Raw genomic sequence first — 17,545 nt, 5'->3', positions numbered from 1 at the left:
CTTCGGACCTATAATTATCCGGCGTGCCGAACACCACATCTAGTGTGTTTTTTCCTGCACAGCGCGCTTCCTGACTGGGGATTATTCCTCTAAAGGTTGTGCTGCTTCGCTCAATGTGGTTCCAGTCTATTTCCATTTTTGAAGGGTTTCCTCATAAATGAGGTTCAATCCGCTGCCTCCGTCCATGAGTACCTTGGTGAGGCGAAAGCCGTCCACTATAGGACTGAGTACCAATGCGGCTGGTGCTCGAGTTGTTCGGATTTTAGGTTCATCACTGGCATTAAAAGTAATAGCCGTGTCACTCCATGGGTTTATTGTTGCTACTTGATAGACTTCGGCGAGGCTGCGGAGTGTTCTTTTTCGCATATTATTTGATGCGAAAGTCTCGAAGACTGTACTGGAATCCCTGAGGTGGTTTTCTACGGCCTCCGGAATTAGGAGATCTTCGCCCCTTTTGGCCACCTGCCAGAGTATCCAACATGCTCTAAGGCTATGAGTTGGTGTGGCATCCTATGTACTATGAATTTTACAGGGTCCATTAAGCCATCCCTCCAGTATGGTTCCATGCCCTGTAGAGGGTTTTGGTTTTTTGGTTTTTAACCTGGGTGTCTGATGATGATGCACCCTTGTATTTCGGACGAGGTTTCTATTCAGGGCCGAATTGTCCCAAAATTTAGTTTCGGTTTTTCGGGCACTTTCCATCGCACAGTACTTTTGTACTATGGACGCCAAGTCAGAGAAGCGTGTAATATCACGACGACCTGTAGCGTTGAGGATTCCCTTGTCTGTGCAATTATTGCAAAAGATTGAGATTGCGTCTTCCTCGCGGCAGTCCTTTATCCTGTTCATAACCAGGAGGAATCTTGCCCAGTAATGATGCACTGTTTCTTCGGGCTTTTGCCTGATTTGGGATAGATCGCTTATGTTCGGGTGGGTGGGTGGAATTAAATCCGGAACTTCACCCAATCTAAGACTCAGAGGCCAAGGAGTTTCTGAACTTTGAAGTTTGGATTCTTGGATGTTGTCCAGTGAATCTAGCCCGTTGCCTGATTCTAAGTTCAGGTCTTGAGTTACATCCTCCCCTCCGCGGGTATCCGGCTTGGAGGGATCGGGAATCCGGACGTAGCTAGTCCTTAAGATAGATGAAGAGTCGCCGCACTGTGCCTCTACCATGGCAACGTGATGGGTGACTTGGGGAGAATTAATTTCTCTTAGATCGGGTTTAAGCCCAACCTGGTCATAATCCGTAGTGACCCCCAAGGGGCGATGCGATCCAAGAGCTCGTTTACGGAAGAGAGCTCCATTGGATCTAACTGCTCAACGAGTTCCAAGCTGACGTGAAGATTGCTTTTGATGACCCGAGAGGTCACCGTCGGTGCAACGGCCGAACAGGCGGTCATGAGAAAACCGCCTAGCCGAAGAGTTTGGCCGACAGCCAAGGCTCCCTTAGTAACGGCGCCGTCTTTAAAGACGGGAAGAGGCATCCTTCCTGATTGCGATGGCACAGAGGAACTCTCAATGAAAGCACCAATGTCAGTGTCAAAACCGGCGGATCTCGGGTAGGGGGTCCCGAACTGTGCGTCTAGGCTGGATGGTAACAGGAGGCAAGGAACACGATGTTTTACCCAGGTTCGGGCCCTCTTGATGGAGGTAAAACCGTACGTCCTGCTTGATTAATATTGATGATATGGGTAGTACAAGAGTAGATCTACCACGAGATCGAGGAGGCTAAACCCTAAAAGCTAGCCTATGGTATGATTGTTGTATGATGAAGTTGTCCTACGGACTAAAACCCTCCGGTTTATATAGACACCAGAGAGGGTTAGGGTTACACAAAGTCGGTTACAATGGTAGGAGATCTTGAATATCCGTATCGCCAAGCTTGCCTTCCACGCCAAGCAAAGTCCCATCCGGACACGGGACGAAGTCTTCAATCTTGTATCTTCATAGTCCTGGAGTCCGGCTGAAGGTATAGTCCGGCTACCCGGACACCCCCTAATCCAGGACTCCCTCAGGGAGGGTTAGAGTGGGTTAGTTCCATCTAAACCAACTATCCCGGTGAAGAGGTGCTTATTTGGGTTAGAGTGGGTTAGAAAATAACTCTAACTCTAACTGTGTTAGAGTATCCAAGCAGGGCCATTGATATAGCCGTTGATGAAGTAAATCAGTCCATAATAGTCGTCTGATCTAGACGTTGAGAGGCTCCGCACTAAACCACATGCAAGCATGCAGAAATACCGTGGCACATGCATGTGAGTGGGTTTTAAATCACCTCAACATGTCTACATGCAAGCATGCCCCGGTAGCATGCATGTAAGTGAGCTTTTAAGTCCCATTAACATGTCAAAAAGAAAATTATAATCCCATTATTGAGTAGGAGTTGGCTGATATTTTTTCCTTACGTGGGATGATATAAATGATGATGGGAGTTTATTTAGTTTGGCTACCACATTTGTCATGCGGTTATAGAGTTTTTTTAGTTCTATGAAATCGATAATTTTGCGCAGAGAGATATACCGATGTTCCGCGGCAACGCGCGGGGACTCATCTAGTAATATTTAGGAACGGAGGGAGTACTATGTAAAGAGTTAGGTGTCGCATGGTGATAGTGTGAGGTGGACCATGTAATCACTAAGCCTGCATGTTTTCACTGCTCTTGCACGCCTCCGCTGTAAGAATGGAGAAAATTTTAATCTAGTAGTAGTACCTCCTTTCGCCGAAAGCATGGGACATCCAACAGTCCTACCACCTCATTAATAAAGACCAATGAGCCGTCAAATCACATAGACCCAACAGTAACCATCACTCTTGCGCCAGTGAGAGGTCGCATCCGCTCTGCCCGGGCATGAATGCACCGGCGCTGACCATTTCAGGCGGGAAGCGCACGCGGGCGATGGAGGGGCTTTGGGTGGGTCAGGCTGGTCAGGAGCGAGCGTGGCAGCTATCCGCATGTCCCTACCGGACACGCCCGGAAACGAGAGGATGCACCGACTCTCGCGGCTAAAATCGTACACTACACAACATCTCTCTGTAGGAGTAGGTCGATCTGTCACTCTCTCTAACACACACATGCTGTTAAACACACACACACACACGCACCTTGGACCTGTTGCACCTTCTAACATGAGGTCTCGGGTTTTATAACTACACTTGAGCATAATTTGTGGCAGGAGGATTCTTTGACTGGTCAAAAAAATTTCTAGGGTTTGCAGGCTTCACACTCTCTCTCCAGTATATATATACACGCTGGAGCCTCAGCGCTTGTAGTTGCTCTCTTCACACTCTCCCGCCCTCTCCCTCCATTCCGAATTACTTGTCGCAGGTATGGATGTATCTTAGATGTATTTTAGTTCTAGATACATCCATTTCTTCGACGAGTAATTTGTAATGGAGGGAGTAGTTGCTCTCTTCACACTCTCTCGCCCTCTCCAGATCTAAACAAGACTTTGTTGGCCTCTCTCTCCCCTCACTGCTACTCAAAGAGCCGGCAGGATCCGTCCATCGAGAAGGGAAGGAGGCTTAATGCTGTCGCCATCGGCGAGGGACTACCGGCGCATCTGTTCACTTTCCACCCAACGGCGGCGCGGGAGGGCCTCTGACCCCTTCTTCTTCGCTGTCGTCCCGTCGCCCACAGAACCACGCCCCAAGAACCTTAAGGTATAATTTACTTACTCCACATGCATTGCTCTAGCTGCATGTATACCATGAATCTAGGACGTGGTTCAAATAGGAAAGGAGTGGGGGAAAGTAGTGGGAAAAGTTGTATATAGCATGAATCTAGGACGTGGTTTAAAGAGGAAATGAAGGGGGAAAGTTGTATAGCATGAATCTAGGACTTGGGTCAAAGAGGAAAGGAATGGGGGAAAGTTGTGGGGAAAGTTGTATCGCATAAATCTAGGATGTGGTTCAAAGAGGAAAGGAAGGGGCGAAAGTACTAGTTCAAAAAGGAAAGGAAGGGATGTAACGCCCACAATGCGGCTATATCTCCCACGTGTCGAAGCACGACTTAGAGGCATAGCCGCATTGTAAGCAATGTCGCAAGTGAGGTAATCTTCACAACAACCCATGTAAATGAATAAGGAAAAGAGGTACATAGTTGGCTTACACTCGCCACGTCACACAATAGCATAAATATCATTACATTCATCCAGTTACACTCAAGGTCCGACTACGGAACCAAAAATAAAGACAACCCCAAAAGCGACAAAGTCCCCGACCGCCCCAACTGGGCACCACTACTGATCGTCTGGAAAGGAAACGTAGTATCGTCCTGAGTCCTCATCAAACTCCCACTTGAGCTTAGTCGAATCACTTGGAGCGATATCATCGGTCCCTGCATCTGGTTTTGAAGTAATCTGTGAGTCACGGGGACTCAACAATCTCACACCCTCGCGATCAAGACTATTTAAGCTTATAGGAAGGGTAAAAGGTATGAGGTGGAGCTGCAGCAAGCACTAGCATATATGGTGGCTAACATACGCAAATGAGAGCGAGAAGAGAAGGCAAAGGCATGATCGATGAACTATGATCAAGAAGTGATCCTAGAACAACCTACGCTCAAGAATAACACGAGACCGTGTTCTCTTCCTGGACTCCGCCGAAAAGAGACCATCATGGCCACACACTCCGTTGATTCATTTTAATTAAGTTAAGTTTAAGGTGTTCTACAACCGGACATTAACAAATTCCCATCTGCCCATAACCGTGGGCACGACTTTCGAAAGTTCAAATCCCTGCAGGGGTGTCCCAACTTAGCCCATCACAAGCTCTCACGGTCAACAAAGGATATTCCTTCTCCCAAGACAATCCAATCAGACTCGGAATCCCGGTTACAAGACATCTCGACAATGGTAAAACTAAACTAGCAAAGCCTCCCGAATGTGCCGACAAATCCCGATAGGAGCTGCACATATCTCGTTCTCAGGGCACATCGGATGAGCCAGACGTCGGGTAGGCCAGCCCAGAGTTGCCCCTGGTAGCCCCGGACATCGCTCAGTTTGGACCAACACTTAGAGAAGCACTGGCCCGGGGGGGGGCTTAAAATAAAGATGACCCTTGAGTCCGCGAAACCCAAGGGAAAAAGGCTAGGTGGCGAATGGTAAAACCAAGGTTGGGCATTGCTGGAAGAGGTTTATTCAAGGCGAATTGTCAAGGGGTTCCCATTATAACCCAACCGTGTAAGGAACGCAAAATCAAGGAACATAACACCGGTATGACGGAAACTAGGGCGGCAAGAGTGGAACAAAACACCAGGCAATACGGCCGAGCCTTCCACCCTTTACCAAGTATATAGGTGCATTAAAATAGACAAGATATAATAATGATATCCCAACAATAAACATGTTCTAACAAGGAACAAACTCCAATCTTCACCTGCAACTAGCAACGCTATAAGAGGGGCTGAGTAAAGCGGTAACATAGCCAAACAACGGTTTGCTAGGACAAGGTGGGTTAGAGGTTTGACATGGCAATATGGGTGGCATGATAAGCAAGTGGTAGGTGTCGTAGCGTAGGCATAGCAAAAGAGCGAGCATCTAGCAAGCAAAGATAGAAGTGATTTCGAGGGTATGTTCATCTTGCCTGCAAAGTTCTTCGAGTTGACGTTAGCTTGCTCCTCGTAAACGTACTCAACGGGCTCCTCGATCACGTACTCGTCTCCCGGCTCTACCCAAGCAAGAACAACAAGCAAAGGGAGACACAATCAACCACGTGCAATGCACAAACAACATGATGCAAAACATGGCATGATATGCGGGATGTGATATGCAATGCATATGCATGATTTGGAAAGGAAAGATTGAACCTGGCCTCAACTTGGAAAACCAAGAGTGCCACTGGAAATATGAGTTGATTTCGGTCGAAGTCGATATAAAGATCACCGGAAACGGATGCACGGTTTGGAAATGACAAGCAAAACAAATATGGCACCGATGTGCGATTAATAGCATGAGGCCATCTAAATGCATCAAGAACAACATGCCACAGCACTCTAACATAGCAACAAAATACATGGCAGGGATCCACTCAAGATGCTTGACAAAAGATGAACACTGAGCTATGGCTAATTCACTCAATAGTAGGTTCGAACAGGCATGGCAAAAGTGCAAAAGATATCAGGTTACAGACTTAGTGAAAAATAACAACAAGTCAGGAATTTAACATGACGAAGCAATGTTTAGAGCAAGATAACAACATGCTACAGGAACATATCATGGAAAAGCAAGGCATGGCATGAAGCTACTCAAAGCATACAACAAAACCTTACTGACCATAAGCCAAAAGGGATCAGAAAATACAATGACAACCATGTGAACATAGCAATTATCGTTAACAGATTCAGACTTAACAGAAAACTAGAACATGGCAAAATAGATATTGAGTAGGCATGTTTACGAGCTTGATGCACTCACCACAAGACATTGCATGACAAACTAAGCATACACCCAGCAAGTAGACATGGCATAGAAGCTAAACATGGCAAGAACAACATCATAGCATGCACGGATCAACTACAACAAGCACGGCAAAAATGCTTAACATGTAAACATTCTGCCAGGAACATTTTATAGCAAAAGTAGAGCTCGATTGAGTCAAGCTAGGGTGCTCCATAATTGCAAACAAAGACATGGATGGATAGAGCACCACAATATCTACAAAACATCCTTACTGATCATGCTCAAAAGAGGCATGGATCACTCTGTAGCAGCAAGAAAACATGGCATAAAAATATTGACAGGACAAAGACTTAGAATATTTCTAAGTCCCTAAAATCAGCAACATTACGAGAGCTACTTCGCAAGCTTGTGCTAGTCACCACAGAGATCACAAAAATACATAGCATACACCCCTGTAAAGATGGCATGGCATATTTCAAAACACATGTAAGGCTCAAGTTCATAGGAGGCACACATCAATCATGGCAAAAATGACATGTCCAATTACTGATATGAATCTGAAACTAACAGAAACTAGCACTTTTCCAACAGCATTTAGGGCATCAAGATGAGCTCAAATGAACATGATGCAATGAGATGAAATGAAGTACTCGGCGAGATGAACAATTTGATATGCTACACGCCCAAAACGGAGCCACGGTTGCAGAGTTATGGCATGAAGAAGAATGCTAAAAATATCTAGGGTTAGGGCAAAAGTCAACCTCTGAATTCCAGATCTGGATCTGGGCATGGACTTCGAGGCGCTCGCCGGAGAGGGGCTTGCCGGACTCGAGGGGGAAGAGCTCGCCGGAGTAGCGGTGGTGGTCGGGGACGTCGGACGTCGAGGTAGGCACGCTAGCCGAGGAGCAGCGTGGTCGGCGAAGGGCGGCAGAGGTCGCCGGGCGGCGAAGGTCGGTGGCGGTGCCGGAGCACTTCGGCGGTGGGGCGGCGCTGGAGGCGGAGCCTGGCGCGGCGATAGGGAAGGGCGGGCGGCGCGGGGCGCTCGGGCGCGGTCGCGGGCCGGGAGGGCCGGCCACGGGCCCTGGCGGGCCTCGGCGGTGGGAGACACCGGGAGGGCAACGTGGCGCCTCCTGGTTGGCTGGGCGGCGGCGGCGGCTTTGTCCGGCGCGTGGATGGACGTGTCCAGCGTGCGGATGAGGAGCGGGGCTAGGGTTAGGGTGGTTTGGATCCGAAATTTTCGGGGGGAGAGGCCTTTTTATAGATAGGAGGAGCTAGGAGGCTCCAAATTGAGCACGGTTTTCAGCCACGTGATCGTGATCGAACGATCTAGATGATGGAGGAGGTTTAGGTGGGTTTTGGGCCAGTTTGGAGGGGTGTTGGGCTGCAACACACATGAGGCCTTTTCGGTCCCTCGGTTAACCGTTGGAGTATCAAACGAAGTCCAAATGGCACGAAACTTGACAGGCGGTCTACCGGTAGTAAACCAAGGCCGCTTGGCAAGTCTCGGTCCAATCCAAGAACGTTTAACACTCGCACATGAAAAGAGGTAAAAGGGGACACCGGAGGACATAGGAGCGCCGGAATGCAAAACGGACAACGGGGAAAAAGCTCGGATGCATGAGAGGAACACGTATGCAAATGCGATGCACATGATGACATGATAAGAGATGCATGACAAAGACAAAACAACACGAAGACAAAAACCCGACAACGAGGAAATATCATAACTTAGTGCCGGAAACGGCAAGAATTGGAATACAAATATGGCAAGTTACATACGGGGTGTTACAACACTCCACCACTACGAAAGGATCTCGTCCCGAGATCTAGGACTGGAAAAACTCTGGGTACTCAGAACGGAGGTGATCCTCGCGTTCCCTGGTGGCTTCACGGTCGGAATGATGTGTCCACTTGACTTTCTGGAATTTGATAGACTTGTTGCGATAAGACATGTCTTCCTGGAGATCAATCTCTTCGAAGTCGACGGTGCAGTTAGGAGTCTTGAAACACTTGCGAAGTTGAGACACGTGAAACACGTCATGCACGTTTGCAAAGTTGGACGGAAGTTCAAGTTGATAGGCGAGATCGCCTCTTTTGCCAATGATCTTGAAAGGACCCACGTATCTAGGGGCAAGCTTCCCTTTGATACCAAAGCGACGAGTACCTTTCATTGGAGAGACGCGGAGGTAGACATGATCTCCGATCTCGAAAGTCAAGTCACGATGCTTGCTATCATAGTAACTCTTCTGGCGCGATTGCGCGGCTTTGAGATTATCACGAATGACTTTGCACATTTCTTCAGCCTCTATGATCAAGTCATTCCCAAGAAGTTGGTGTTCACCAGTCTCTGACCAGTTAAGAGGAGTACGGCACTTCCTGCCATAGAGAATCTCAAATGGGGCCTTGCCCGAACTCGCTTGGAAGCTGTTGTTCTGGGAGAACTCAGCATATGGAAGACAATCTTCCCACTTCACACCAAAAGAAATGACACAAGCCCTGATCATATCTTCAAGAATCTGATTGACCCGCTCGACTTGGCCACTGGTTTGAGGATGAAAGGCTGTCCTGAAGCGAATGTTGGTGCCCATGGCCTTCTGAAAAGAATCGCAAAACTTGGAGGTGAAAATGCTGCCACGATCTGAAGATATCAACTGCGGAATGCCGTGCAGGGAGACAATCCTAGAGGTATATAGCTCTGCCAACTGAGCTGTTGTGATAGACTCTTTGATAGGAAGAAAATGAGCCACTTTAGTGAGCTTGTCGATGACAACGAAGATAGCATCATTGCCACACTTGGACTAGGGAAATCCAGTCACGAAGTCCATCTCAATGTGGTCAAACTTCCATTCTGGAATGGCAAGAGGTTGGAGGAGACCAGCTGGTCATTGGTGTTCTGCTTTCGCTCTTCTCCAGACATCACATTCATTCACGAACTGAGCAATCTCGCGCTTCATTCGAGTCCACCAATACGACTGCTTGAGGTCATGGTACATCTTTGTACTTCCAGGGTGAATAGAGAGGAGTGAATTGTGAGCCTCATTCATAATGACTTTACGAAGGTCACCTTTAGGCACAACAATGCGATCCTCGAAGGATAGCGTATTGTTGTCATCAAGACGATAGCACTTGTACTTGGGTTGACTCTTGGCAATCCCAATCTTCACCTTCTTCACCATAGCATCAAGAAGTTGAGCCTCGCGAATCTGATCTTCCAAAGTAGGTGAGACTTGGAGGTTAGCAAGGAATCCTTGAGGAACAACTTGGAGATTGAGTTTGCGAAAAGCTTCACAAAGCTCCGGTTGGTAGGGGTTGATAATCAGACTGTTGCAGTAAGCCTTCCTGCTCAATGCATCAGCAATTACATTGGCCTTGCCTGGAGTATATTCAATACTCGGATTATACTCTTGAATCATTTCGACCCAACGAGTCTGCCAGAGGTTGAGGTTTGGCTGAGTGAAGATGTACTTGAGACTCTTGTGATCAGTGAAGATGTCCACTTTTATTCCCAAATAAGAGATGTCTCCATGTTAAAAGAGCATGGACAACTGCCGCCAACTCGAGGTCATGAGTGGGGTAGTTCTTTTCGTTGGGCTTCAACTGGCAAGAGGTATAGGCCACAACTTTCTTCTCTTGCATCAACACTACACCAAGACCTTGAAGGGAAGCATCACAGAAGACCTCGAACGGTTTGGATTCATCAGGAGGAGTCAGTACTGGAGCAGTGACTAACTTCTCTTTCAGGGTGTTGAAAGCGACGTCACATTCAGGCGACCAGACATACTTCACATGCTTCTGGAGAAGGTTGGAAAGAGGCTTTGCGATCTTTGAAAAGTTCTCAACGAACCTTCGACAATAGCTTGCGAGCCCAAGGAAGCTGCGGAGTTGCTTCACGTTCTGAGGTGGTTCCCAATTCACAATTGCAGACACCTTCTCAGGATTAAAAGCTATGCCCAAGGTAGAGAACCTCATCGAGCCAAAACTCGCACTTTGAAAACTTCGCATAGAACTGATGTTCTCTGAGTTTATCCAGCACCAATCTTAAATGCTTGGCATGATCCTCTTTGTTCTTGGAAAAGACCAAAATGTCATCGAGGTAGACCAAGACGAAGTCATTTGTGTAGGTGTTGAAGATGAAATTCATCATGCAAGAGAATGTTGGAGGAGCATTGACGAGGCTGAAAGACATGACAGTGTATTCAGATGAACCATCGCTTGTTCTGAATGTTGTCTTAGGGATATCTTCTTCACGAATGCGAATCTGATGATAACCCATATGGAGATCAAGCTTGGAGAATACTTGAGCACCTTTGAGTTGTTCGAAAAGCTCATTGATGTTGGGAAGTGGGCATTTGTTCTTTATGGTCTTCTTGTTCAATGGACGGTAGTCGACACAAAGTCGGTCCGTTCCATCCTTCTTCTTGACGAAAAGAACACCACAACCCCATGGAGAAGAACTTGGTCGGATGAGACCCATACGCTCTTGAATATAGAGTTGTTTCTTCAGCTCCTTCAATTTTCAGGTCCAAGCTTGTAAGGATGTTTGCAAACAGGTTCCATGCCAGGCTCAAGATCGATGACGAATTCAACTGGCCGGTGCGGAGGCATTCCTGGAAGCTCTTCTGGAAAGACGTCTTGATATTCACAAATGACTGGAATCTGAGAGATGGCATCCAGCTCACCCTTCTCGTTGAGAGAAAACAGTCGGATGGCATCATCACGAGCGGCAAAGATGATTACATCCTCAGACGAATGTGTCAATTGAATCTGCCTGGCAGCACAATCAAGTTGAGCCTTGTACTTCGAAAGCCATTCCATTCCGAGAATAAGATCAATATCCGAGTTACCAAGGACCATTGGAGAAGACAGAAACTTATAGTCGCCCAACGTGATAGAAACTTCCGGAACCACGTAGCTTGCATGCAAGCATTTACCCGGTGAGACAACTGCTAACGGTCTATGCATATCTTGGAAAGCCAACTCATGCTTAGATGCAAATGGTCTCGAGATGAAACAATGCAATGCACTAGTGTCAAAAAGAACTTTTGCAGGAATATCATTAACAGGAAGGTTACCCATTATCACATCTGACGAGTCCTCTGCCTGAGCTGCGTTCATCAAGTTGACCTTGGCATACTTGATGTTATGCTTGACCACTGCGGTACTAGCAGATCTCACAGGAGGAGGAGGAAGACACCTCTGATTGAAGCATTTGTTGGCATAGTGACCCTTCTGCTGACACTTGTTGCACGTGACCTCCGAGAGCGGACGGTGATACGGAGCACTTGATCTTGGAGCATGAGACGAAGTCTTGTTCTGAAAGCTTGGGTTGGGTGGGTGGGAAGATCCATTGCCACCTTTGCTCTTCTGCTGATAAGGCTGACGGAACGGAGGAGGAGGAGGCAACCAATACTTTTGTTGCTTAGTCACCACTTGAGTTGAGGAAGAAGGAGTAGCATCTCTGACTCGCTTCTTGGAAGCATCGCACTTGAGCTGAGCAGTCTCTTGTTTCAGTGCCATGTTGTAAAACTCATCGTACTTCTGCGGCTCAAAAAGCACAAGAGCTAGTTGGAGATCTTCTCTGAGACCACCTCTGAACTGATAAATCATGCTCTTCTCGTCAGGGACGTCTTGCTTAGCAAAACGAGCGAGCTTCTGGAACATGATTATACTGGTAAACAGACAAGCTACCTTGCTTCAGATTGTGGAAACTCCTCATGCTTGCTCTCAACAACACTCTGAGGAACGTGGTGAGCTTTGAAGTCTTGACGGAATTCATCTCAGGTAATCACACGACCTCCTCTGGAATCTTTGTATTGCTGATACCACTCTGCAGCTTGGTCTTTGAGTTGGAACGAAGCAAACTTGACAAAGTCGTCAGGCCTGACGTTGCTGCACTCGAAATGCTTGCAGATATCCACGAGCCAATCATCAGTGTCTGTTGCCTCGACACAGTTGCTGAAAGTCTTTGGCTGGTTAGCGAGGAACTGGTTGAGTGTAGCAAACTGATTCTGATTGTTGCCATGGCCTTGATTCCCTTGGTTGTGCTCTTGCAAGAGTTGCATGATCAGCTGCGTGTTCGCATTGGTAGCGGCCATCACAACTTGCCATGCCTCCGGAGGTGGAGGTGGTGGTGGCGGTTTAGGATTCTGACGCGTTGGAGGAGCCATCCTGAGGAGGGTGACATCCGTTAGCATCTTGACAGACATATATTCAAGCTGAATCAAGTGGAACGAAATTGCAACATATAGTCTTAACATCCGAACAAAATGAATGAATGCATTCCAATTGAAATGGTCACACTTCCATAAATTGAGAAGCCACTTAGATAGAGGTAGAAGAAATAAAACAACAAGGTATGGACAAGAGCAAATACTTGGTGAGGATTACCCAATCACAAACCAAACATCCGTAAAAGAAATTCTAGAGTTACATGAATTCCCACCTATGAAACTCCCGAAATTCTCCCGGTTATGCAATCAGGTGTTGGGGATACAGGGGAAGCATAATATCTCACCCAAAGCTAGCAAATCCTACATCCAGTTGTATCCATCCTTCAACACATAACCAAGAAACCGTCAGAAATCATTTACCTCAACCTTCGAAAAGCATCCGTTATACGAGTTATGGCAATACTCCAGAACTCCCGCCCCAGTACTGGGTGGCGTCGAGGTTATCTCACCAACAACTGCATAAAAGAGATTTTCGATGTCGGTGAAACTCAGGTATTCCAGAATTGCAATGATAAAATTGTAACGAAAACACCTCGGAGCTCAACTCCCCGGGACACTGCCACAACCCCTAAATGTCAGGAGGCACCAAGAACAATGTTCTCATCACAAAACCATCGGAACGATTCCAAGATACCCGCGTGATCCTAATTTTTTTTTACTGAAATTTGAGAAGAGAAGAGTCAAAACTCTACGTCAGGATGCCTCACCAGAGCGACGAAGGGACTGAGGAGTAAAAAGAATCCTACTCTCCGAAATATATAATCCTAAATGACTCAAAACATTTTTCTAGACTCAACAACGCCAACGATTCGATCAAGCAGGGGGCTCCTAAAGTCAGGGAAGGCTCTGATACCAACTTGTAACGCCCACGATGCGGCTATATCTCCCACGTGTCGAAGCACGACTTAGAGGCATAACCGCATGGTAAGCAATGTCGCAAGTGAGGTAATCTTCACAACAACCCATGTAAATGAATAAGGAAAAGAGGTACATAGTTCGCTTACACTCGCCACGTCACACAATAGCATAAATATCATTACATTCATCTAGTTACACTCAAGGTCCGACTACGGAACCAAAAATAAAGACAACCCCAAAAGCAACAAAGTCCCCGATTGCCCCAACTGGGCACCACTACTGATCGTCTGGAAAGGAAATGTAGTATCGTCCTGAGTCCTCATCGAACTCCCACTTGAGCTCAGTCGAATCACCTGGAGCAGTATCATCGGTCCCTGCATCTGGTTTTGAAGTAATCTGTGAGTCACAGGGACTTAGCAATCTCACACCCTCGCGATCAAGCCTATTTAAGCTTATAGGAAGGGTAAAAGGTATGAGGTCGAGCTGCAGCAAGCACTAGCATATATGGTGGCTAACATACGCAAATGAGAGCGAGAAGAGAAGGCAAAGGCACGATCGATGAACTATGATCAAGAAGTGATCCTAGAACAACATGCGTTCAAGAATAACACGAGACCGTGTTCTCTTCCCGGACTCCGCCGAAAAGAGACCATCACGGCCACACACTCTGTTGATTCATTTTAATTAAGTTAAGTTTAAGGTTTTCTATAACCGGACATTAACAAATTCCCATCTGCCCATAACCGCGGGCACGACTTTCGAAAGTTCAAATCCCTGCAGGGGTGTCCCAACTTAGCCCATCACAAGCTCTCATGGTCAACGAAGGATATTCCTTCTCCCAAGACAATCCGACTAGACTCAGAATCCCGGTTACAAGACATCTCGACAATGGTAAAAGTAAACCAGCAAAGCCGCCCGAATGTGCCGACAAATCCTAATAGGAGCTGCACATATCTCGTTCTCAGGGCACATCGGATGAGCCAGACATCGGGTAGGCCAGCCCAGAGTTGCCCATGGTAGCCCCGGACATCGCTCAGTTTGGACCAACACTTAGATAAGCACTGCCCCCCCCCCCCGGGGGGGGGGGGGGTTAAAATAAAGATGGCCCTTGAGTCCGCGAAACCCAAGGGAAAAAGGCTAGGTGGCGAATGGTAAAACCAAGGTTGGGCATTGCTGGAAGAGTTTTATTCAAGGCGAACTGTCAAGGGGTTCCCATTATAACCCAACCGTGTAAGGAACGCAAAATCAAGGAACATAACACCGGTATGACGGAAACTAGGGCGGCAAGAGTGGAACAAAACACCAGGCAATACGGCCGAGCCTTCCACCCTTTCCCAAGTATATAGGTGCATTAAAATAGACAAGATATAATAATGATATCCCAACAATAAACATGTTCCAACAAGGAACAAACTCCAATCTTCACCTGCAACTAGCAACGCTATAAGAGGGGCTGAGCACAGCGGTAACATAGCCAAACAACGGTTTGCTAGGACAAGGTGGGTTAGAGGTTTGACATGGCAATATGGGAGGCATGATAAGCAAGTGGTAGGTGTTGTAGCATAGGCATAGCAAAAGAGCGAGCATCTAGCAAGCAAAGATAGAAGTGATTTCGAGGGTACGGTCATCTTGCCTGCAAAGTTCTCCGAGTTGACGTTAGCTTGCTCCTTGTAAACGTACTCAACGGGCTCCTCGATCACGTACTCGTCTCCCGGCTCTACCCAAGCAAGAACAACAAGCAAAGGGAGACACAATCAACCACGTGCAATGCACAAACAACATGATGCAAACATGGCATGATATGCGGGATGTGATGTGCAATGCACATGCATGCTTAACATGTAAACATTCTGCCAGGAACATTTTATAGCAAAAGTAGAGCTCGATTGAGTCAAGCTAGGGTGCTCCATAGTTATAAACAAAGACATGGATGGATAGAGCACCACAATATCTACAAAATATCCTTACTGATCATGCTCAAAAGAGGCATGGATCACTCTGTAGCAGCAAGAAAACATGGCATAAAAATATTGACAGGACAAAGACTTAGAATATTTCTAAGTCCCTGAAATCAGCAACATTACGAGAGCTACTTTGCAAGCTTGTGCTAGTCACCACAGATATCGCAAAAATACATGGCATACACCCCTATAAAGATGGCATGGCATACTTCAAAACACATGTAAGGCTCAAGTTCAAAGGAGGCACACATCAATCATGGCAAAAATGACAAATGTCCAATTACTGATATGAATCTGAAACTAACAAAAACTAGCACTCTTCCAACAACATTTAGGGCACCAAGATGAGCTCAAATAAACATGATGCAATGAGATGAAATGAAGTACTCGTGGAGACGAACAATTTGATATGCTACACACCCAAAATGGAGCCACGGTTGCAGAGTTATGGCATGAAGAAGAATGCCAAAAATATCTTGGGTTAGGGCAAAAGTCAACCTCCGAATTCCAGATCTGGATCCGGGAACAGACTTCGAGGCGCTCGCCGGAAACGGGCTTGCCGGACTCGAGGGGGAAGAGCTCGCTGGAGTAGCGGTGGTGCTCGGGGACGTCAGACGTCGAGGTAGGCGTGCTAGCCGAGGAGCGGCACGGTCGGTGAAGGGCGGCAGAGGTCGGCGGGCAGCGAAGGTCGATGGCGGCACTGGAGCACTTCGGCGGCGGGGTGGCGCTAGAGGCGGAGCCTGGCACGGCGGCGGGGAAGGATGGGCGGCGCGGTCGCGGGCCGGGAGGGCCGGCCACGGGCCCCGGCGGGCCGCGGCGGCGGGAGACGCCGGGAAGGCAATGTGGTGCCTCCTGGTTGGCTGGGCGGCGGCGGCGGCTTCGTCTGGCGCGCGGACGGACGTGTCCGGCATGCGGATGAGGAGCGGGGCTAGGGTTAGGGTGGTTTGGATCCGAAATTTTTGGGGGGAGAGGCCTTTTATAGATAGGAGGAGCTAGGAGGCTCCAAATTGAGCACGGTTTTCGGCCACGCGATCGTGATCGAACGATCTAGACGATGGAGGAGGTTTAGGTGGGTTTTGGGCCACTTTGTAGGGGTGTTGGGCTGCAACACACACGCGGCCTTTTTGGTCCCTCGGTTAACCGTTGGAGTATCAAACGAAGTCCAAATGGCACAAAACTTGACAGGCAGTCTACCGGTAGTAAACCAAGGCCGCTTGGCAAGTCTCGGTCCAATCCGGGAATGTTTAACACCCGCACACGAAAAGAGGTAAAAGGGGACACCGGAGGACATAGGAGCGCCGGAATGCAAAACGGACAACGGGGAAAAAGCTCGGGTGCATGAGATGAACATGTATGCAAATGCGATGCACATGATGACATGATAAGAGATGCATGACAAAGACAAAACAACATGAAGACAAAAACCCGACAATGAGGAAATATCATAACTTAGTGCCAGAAATGGCAAGAGTTGGAATACAAATATGGCAAGTTACATACGGGGTGTTACAAGGGACAAGGTTGTAGAGTTTGAGCAGGACTAGATTTGCTGCGCTCACATAGGGAAAGGTGTCTAAAGATAACAAAACTGGGACCAACACAAATATGCTCCTTGGTTGTTTGTTCTTTGTTGCAACAGACTGTGCATGACCATAGTACATCGGTAGATGCACATGGTGCTGGTGCGTCCACGGTCCCGTGCAACTCATTAGCTGTTGTTAATCTAAGGCCCTGTTTGGTTAAAAACTCCCTAGTCCCTACCTGCTTGGTTCCAGGGACTAAACATGGACTAGAGGTTATTAAATGACATGCTAAAAGACCATGTTACCCCTAGTAATGAACTAATAGAGACAAGGTGCAATGCGCGGCAGGGGCAAATGTTGGAAAAAGTCCCAAAAAGACTCCCTCGGGGTCTTCTTTCTTTACTCCCAAATGCCCACTTCTAGTCCCTAAAAGTCCCTCCTGTTTGGTTTAGATGGGACTGACACGGAGTTTTTTAGTCCCTACACCAAAATGTCCCTGTAAACAAACATCCTCTAATAATGCTGCTGGAAAATTGATGCAATGCCACAGTTAAAAGCAAATTACATGTTTAACGAAT

The sequence above is a fragment of the Triticum dicoccoides genome, chromosome 6A, assembly GCF_002162155.2.
Source record: "Triticum dicoccoides isolate Atlit2015 ecotype Zavitan chromosome 6A, WEW_v2.0, whole genome shotgun sequence".
Classification (NCBI taxonomy): domain Eukaryota; kingdom Viridiplantae; phylum Streptophyta; class Magnoliopsida; order Poales; family Poaceae; genus Triticum; species Triticum dicoccoides.
The sequence above is the reverse complement of the archived record's forward strand: the minus strand, read 5'-3'. Positions refer to the sequence as shown.